Below are 7,457 nucleotides of genomic sequence, written 5' to 3' on the forward strand. Positions count from 1 at the left end.
GCGTGCTGATAGAAGTCTGATTCTGTGATTAAACCTATACCTGTCACACAGCGCAAAAAAAAAAACAGGTCTCACATCTCTATTCAACCAAATCTGCACTGTTTTAGCTGGTCAAGTTATTTGTAGTGACCGTAAAAGCACACTTTTTGTTCTGGGTTGAAAAACTATTCCCAAATTTGCCATTCTCAAAATTGTGGTGAACGGGAACAATGAGGAAAACATCTAATAAGGGACGCGGACGTGGACATGGTCGTGGTGGTGTTAGTGGACCCTCTGGTGCTGGGAGAGGACGTGGCCGTTCTGCCACAGCCACACGTCCTAGTGTACCAACTACCTCAGGTCCCAGTAGCCGCCAGAATTTACAGGGATATTTGGTGGGGCCCAATGCCGTTCTAAGGATGGTAAGGCCTGAGCAGGTACAGGCATTAGTCAATTGGGTGGCCGACAGTGCATCCAGCACGTTCACATTATCTCCCACCCAGTCTTCTGCAGAAAGCGCACAGATGGCGCATGAAAACCAAGCCCATCAGTCTGTCACATCACCCCCATGCATATCAGGGAAACTGTCTGAGCCGCAAGTTATGCAGCAGTCTCTTATGCTGTTTGAAGACTCTGCTGCCAGGGTTTCCCAAGGGCATCCACCTAGCTCTTCACCAGGGGTGGAAGAGATAGAATGCACAACCACTTATGTTTCCTGATGATGAGGACATGGGAATACCACCTCAGCACATCTCTGATGATGACGAAACACAGGTGCCAACTGCTGCGTCTTTCTGCAGTGTGCAGACTGAACAGGAGGTCAGGGGTCAAGACTGGGTGGAAGACGATGCAGGGGACGATGAGGTCCTAGACCCCACATGGAATGAAGGTCGTGCCACTGACTTTTAGAGTTCGGAGGAAGAGGCAGTGGTGAGACCGAGCCAACAGCGTAGCAAAAGAGGGAGCAGTGGGCAAAATCAGAACACCCGCCGCCAAGAGACTCCGCCTGCTACTGACCGCCGCCATCTGGGACCGAGCACCCCAAAGGCAGCTTCAAGGAGTTCCCTGGCATGGCACTTCTTCAAACAATGTGCTGACGACAAGACCCGAGTGGTTTGCACGCTGTGCCATCAGAGCCTGAAGCGAGGCATTAACGTTCTGAACCTTAGCACAACCTGCATGACCAGGCACCTGCATGCAAAGCATGAACTGCAGTGGAGTAAACACCTTAAAAACAAGGAAGTCACTCAGGCTCCCCCTGCTGCCTCTTCTGCTGCTGCCGCCTCGGCCTCTTCTGCTGCTGCCGCCGCCTCGGCCTCTTCTGCTGCTGCTGCCGCCGCCTCGGCCTCTTCCTCTGCCTCTGGAGGAACGTTGGCACCTGCCGCCCAGCAAACATGGGATGTACCACCAACACCACCACCTGCGTCACCAAGCATCTCAACCATGTCACACGGCAGCGTTCAGCTCTCCATCTCACAAACATTTGAGAGAAAGCGTAAATTCCCACCTAGCCACCCTCGATCCCTGGCCCTCAATGCCAGCATTTCTAAACTACTGGCCTATGAAATGCTGTCATTTAGGCTGGTGGACACACACAGCTTCAAACAGCTCATGTCACTTGCTGTCCCACAGTATGTTGTTCCCAGTCGCCACTACTTCTCCAAGAGAGCCGTGCCTTCCCTGCACAAACAAGTGTCCGATAAAATCAAGTGTGCACTGCGCAACACCATCTGTGGCAAGGTCCACCTAACCACAGATACGTGGACCAGTAAGCACGGCCAGGGACGCTATATCTCCCTAACTGCACACTGGGTAAATGTAGTGGCGGCTGGGCCCCAGACGGAGAGCTGTTTGGCGCACGTCCTTCCGCCGCCAAGGATCGCAGGGCAACATTCTTTGCCTCCTGTCTCCTCCTCCTCCTACTCAGCTTCCTCCTCCTCTTCTTCCACCTGCTCATCCAGTCAGCCACACACCTTCACCACCAACTTCAGCACAGCACGGGGTAAACGTCAGCAGGCCATTCTGAAACTCATATGTTTGGGGGACAGGCCCCACACCGCACAGGAGTTGTGGCGGGGTATAGAACAACAGACCGACGAGTGGTTGCTGCCGGCGAGCCTCAAGCCCAGCCTGGTGGTGTGCGATAATGGGCGAAATCTCGTTGCAGCTCTGGGACTAGCCGGTTTGACGCACATCCCTTGCCTGGCGCATGTGCTGAATTTGGTGGTGCAGAAGTTCATTCGCAACTACCCTGACATGTCAGAGCTGCTGCATAAAGTGCGGGCCGTCTGTTCGCACTTCCGGCGTTCACACCCTGCCGCTGCTCGCCTGTCTGCGCTACAGCGTAACTTCGGCCTTCCCGCTCACCGCCTCATATGCGACGTACCCACCAGGTGGAACTCCACCTTGCATATGCTGGACAGACTGTGCGAGCAGCAGCAGGCCATAGTGGAGTTTCAGCTGCAGCACGCACGGGTCAGTCGCACTGTGGATCAGACACACTTCACCACCAATGACTGGGCCTCCATGCGAGACCTGTGTGCCCTGTTGCGCTGTTTCGAGTACTCCACCAACATGGCCAGTGGCGATGACGCCGTTATCAGCGTTACAATACCACTTCTATGTCTCCTTGAGAAAACACTTAGGGCGATGATGGAAGAGGAGGTGGCCCAGGAGGAAGAGGAGGAAGAGGGGTCATTTTTAGCACTTTCAGGCCAGTCTCTTCGAAGTGAATCAGAGGGAGGTTTTTTGCAACACCAGAGGCCAGACAGGGTACAAATGTGGCCAGACAGGGCCCACTACTGGAGGACGAGGATGAGGAGGAGGTGGAGGAGGATGAGGATGAAGCATGTTCACAGCGGGGTGGCACCCAAAGCAGCTCGGGCCCATCACTGGTGCGTGGCTAGGGGGAAACACAGGACGATGACGATACGCCTCCCACAGAGGACAGCTTGTCCTTACCTCTGGGCAGCCTGGCACACATGAGCGACTACATGCTGCAGTGCCTGCGCAACGACAGCAGAGTTGCCCACATTTTAACGTGTGCGGACTACTGGGTTGCCACCCTGCTGGATCCCCAGTACAAAGACAATGTGCCCACCTTACTTCCCACACTGGAGCGTGATAGGAAGATGCGCGACTACAAGCGCACGTTGGTAGACGCGCTACTGAGAGCATTCCCAAATGTCACAGGGGAACCAGTAGAAGCCCAAGGCGAAGGCAGAGGAGGAGCAAGAGGTCGCCAACGCAGCTGTGTCACGGCCAGCTCCTCTGAGGGCAGGGTTAGCATGGCAGAGATGTGGAAAAGTTTTGTCACCACGCCACAGCTAACTGCACCACCACCTGATACGGAACGTGTTAGCAGGAGGCAACATTTCACTAACATGGTGGAACAGTACCTGTGCACACCCCTCCACGTACTGACTGATGGTTCGGCCCCATTCAACTTCTGGGTCTCCAAATTGTCCACGTGGCCAGAGCTAGCCTTTTATGCCTTGGAGGTGCTGGCCTGCCTGGCGGCCAGCGTTTTGTCTGAACGTGTATTCAGCACGGCAGGGGGCGTCATTACAGACAAACGCAGCCGCCTGTCTACAGCAAATGTGGACAAGCTGACGTTCATAAAAATGAACCAGGCATGGATCCCACAGGACCTGTCCATCCCTTGTGCAGATTAGATATTAACTACCTCCCCTTAACAATATATTATTCTACTCCAGGGCACTTCCTCGTTCAATACTATTTTTAATTTAATTTTACCATTATATTGCGGGGCAACCCAAAGTTGAATGAACCTCTCCTCTGTCTGGGTGCCGGGGCCTAAATGTGTGACAGTGGCCTGTTCCAGTGGTGGGTGACGTGAAGCCTGATTCTCTGCTATGACATGAAGACAGATTCTGCGCTGACATAAGGCCAGATTCTCTGTTACGGGACCCCTCTCCTCTGCCTGGGTGCCTGGGCCTAAATGTTTGACAGTGGCCTGTTCCAGTGGTGGGTGACGTGAAGCCTGATTCTCTGCTATGACATGAAGACAGATTCTGCGCTGACATAAGGCCAGATTCGCTGTTACGGGACCGCTCTCCTCTGTCTGGGTGCCGGGGCCTAAATGTGTGACAGTGGCCTGTTCCAGTGGTGGGTGACGTGAAGCCTGATTCTCTGCTATGACATGAATACAGATTCTGCGCTGACATAAGGCCAGATTCTTTGTTACGGGACCTCTCTCCTCTGCCTGGGTGCCTGGGCCTAAATGTGTGACAGTGGCCTGTTCCAGTGGTGGGTGACGTGAAGCCTGATTCTCTGCTATGACATGAAGACAGATTCTCTGTTACGGGACCTCGCTCCTCTGCCTGGGTGCCTGGGCCTAAATGTGTGACAGTGGCCTGTTCCAGTGGTGGGTGACGTGAAGCCTGATTCTCTGCTATGACATGAAGACAGATTCTGCGCTGACATAAGGCCAGATTCTCTGTTACGGGACCTCTCTCCTCTGCCTGGGTGCCTGGGCCTAAATGTGTGACAGTGGCCTGTTCCAGTGGTGGGTGACGTAAAGCCTGATTCTCTGCTATGACATGAAGACAGATTCTGCGCTGACATAAGGCCAGATTCTCTGTTACGGGACCTCTCTCCTCTGCCTGGGTGCCTGGGCCTAAATGTTTGACAGTGGCCTGTTCCAGTGGTGGGTGACGTGAAGCCTGATTCTCTGCTATGACATGAATACAGATTCTGCGCTGACATAAGGCCAGATTCTCTGTTACGGGACCGCTCTCCTCTGTCTGGGTGCTGGGGCCTAAATGTGTGACAGTGGCCTGTTCCAGTGGTGGGTGACGTGAAGCCTGATTCTCTGCTATGACATGAAGACAGATTCTGCGCTGACATAAGGCCAGATTCTCTGTTACGGGACCTCTCTCCTCTGCCTGGGTGCCTGGGCCTAAATGTGTGACAGTGGCCTGTTCCAGTGGTGGGTGACGTGAAGCCTGATTCTCTGCTATGACATGAAGACAGATTCTGCGCTGACATAAGGCCAGATTCTCTGTTACGGGACCGCTCTCCTCTGTCTGGGTGCCGGGGCCTAAATGTGTGACAGTGGCCTGTTCCAGTGGTGGGTGACGTGAAGCCTGATTCTCTGCTATGACATGAAGACTGATTCTGCGCTGACATGAAGCCAGATTCTCTGCTATGGCATGAAGAGACTGATTCTCTGCTGACATGAAGCCAGATTCTTTGCTATGGCATGAAGAGACTGATTCTCTGCTGATGTGAAGCCAGATTCTCTGCTATGGGACCTCTGTCCAATTGATATTGGTTCATTTTTATTTTTTTAATTTTAATTCATTTCCCTATCCACATTTGTTTGCAGGGGATTTACCTACATGTTGCTGCCTTTTGCAGCCCTCTAGCTCTTTCCTGGGCTGTTTTACAGCCTTTTTAGTGCCCAAAAGTTCGGGTCCCCATTGACTTCAATGGGGTTCGGGTTCGGGACGAAGTTCGGATCGGGTTCGGATCCCGAACCCGAACATTTCCGGGAAGTTCGGCCGAACTTCTCGAACCCGAACATCCAGGTGTTCGCTCAACTCTAAAAATAGGCCATTTGCAAATTTTTGCATTTTTACACCCCTCACCCCAGTTTTGAACAGTACTGTAAGTAAGAAAATTTGGGTGGTTAGCTATGTTAATGACTTTTTTTCCACATTTATGACTGAGACTTTTTTAAGAAGTTGGAAAAAAAAGAGTCCCAAACCCAATCCCATAGTGGGATCGTATAGAAAACTGGAGTAGCATTTCTAGACAAAAGTGTTAGGGCTCTTTCACATGAGCGTGTCCCTTGTGGGAATCACGCTTTGTGTGAGAGAAGGACTGTGTGGTCTGGACTACAGAAGCGCACGGCATTATCATAATCGATAATGCTGTGTACGCTTCTGTAGTCCAGACCGCATGATCATTAAAAAAGTTACAAAAAGAGGGATAGAAACTATTTTTTAAACCTAAAGCAGGCATTGCGTGCTTTGTAAATGACCCTCAATCATACAAACAGTTGACATGCTGCATAAAAGATATGCAAAATGTACTAGAGATTTGGCAAATCTCCTTCACTTTGCTGGTACTGTATTAGGGCTCGGTCACACGACCGTGTGAAGCCCGTGCTGTGGACTGCAATGCACGGGCACCGACCGTGGCCCAGCCGCATAGGGATCGTGGACCCATTCACTTGAATGGGTCCGCGATCCCTCAGTTCCGCAAAAAGATAGAGCATGTTCTATCTTTTTGCGGTGCGGAGGCACGTAACGGAACCCCAGGAAGCACTCCGTAGTGTTCCGTTCTGTGCTTCCGTTTCGCATCTCCGGATTTGCGGACCCATTGAAGTGAATGGGTCTGCATCCGTGATGCGAATGCCCACAGAACGATGCCCGTGTATTGCGGATCCGCAAATGCGGTCCGCAATACTGCAACGGGCAGCACACGTTCATGTGAACGAGCCCTTAGGGTCCATTCACGCGTCCGTAATTTGGGTCCGCATTCGTTCCGCAATTTGCGGACCCATTCACTTTCAATGGGGCTGGAACGGATGCAAATCCAGATTTCCTAGATCCGCATCCGTTTTTTCGGGATCCGCAATTTCGTTCCTGAAAAAAATAGAACATGTCCTATTCTTGTCCGCAATTGCGGACCAGAAAAGGCATTTTCTATTATAGTGTCTGTGATGCGCGATCCGCAAATTGCGGATCGCACATTGCAGGTGTCCGTGTTTTGCGGATCCGCAAAACACTTACAGACATGTGAATGGACCCTTACTCTGCGGTTTTTCCACATGAAAATCAGCACCAAAAATAAATGCAGAACTTTTCTATTGATTCCAATAGATAATCCAGATAGCGCTTTTTTTCAGCTTGCGGTTTTAAAAACCGCCCCGCAGAAGAAAAGTGTTCTGTCCATTCTTGACGCATCCCCAATTTCCATTGCAGATTGGCAAGAATAAAAATCATCACCGAAACCACACAAAAAAACTGTGAAAAAAACACACCCAAAAAATATGGTACAGATTCCGCATCAGGTTTTTTTCCGGTCAGAAAATACTATGTATGAACATACCCTATGGGGGCTGTCGGTCCGTGAAAAAATGGTTGTGTGAATCGAATATATGGGCCTCATTTATCAAAACTGTCTAACAGGAAAACTGTCTTAGGGCTCATGCACATGGACGTAGTTTTGGTCTGATCTGTGTTTTTTTTTTTCATTTCAATGGGGCTGCGAAAGATGCGGACAGCGCACCCATGTGCTGTCCACATCTGTAAGTCCGTTCTACGGCCATACAAAAAAAATAGAACATGTCCTATTCTTGCCCGTTTCGCAGACAAGGATAGGACATTTCTGCAGGAGTTAAAAAAAATAATGGTAGCATGCACTCAGCTGGGATCCGCGATTTGTGAACCGCAAAAACAGATATGGTCGTGTGCAGGAGGCCTTAGTTGCGCGTAGCAGTAGCTTTC

The sequence above is a fragment of the Bufo bufo genome, chromosome 3 (assembly GCF_905171765.1).
Source record: "Bufo bufo chromosome 3, aBufBuf1.1, whole genome shotgun sequence".
Taxonomy (NCBI): domain Eukaryota; kingdom Metazoa; phylum Chordata; class Amphibia; order Anura; family Bufonidae; genus Bufo; species Bufo bufo.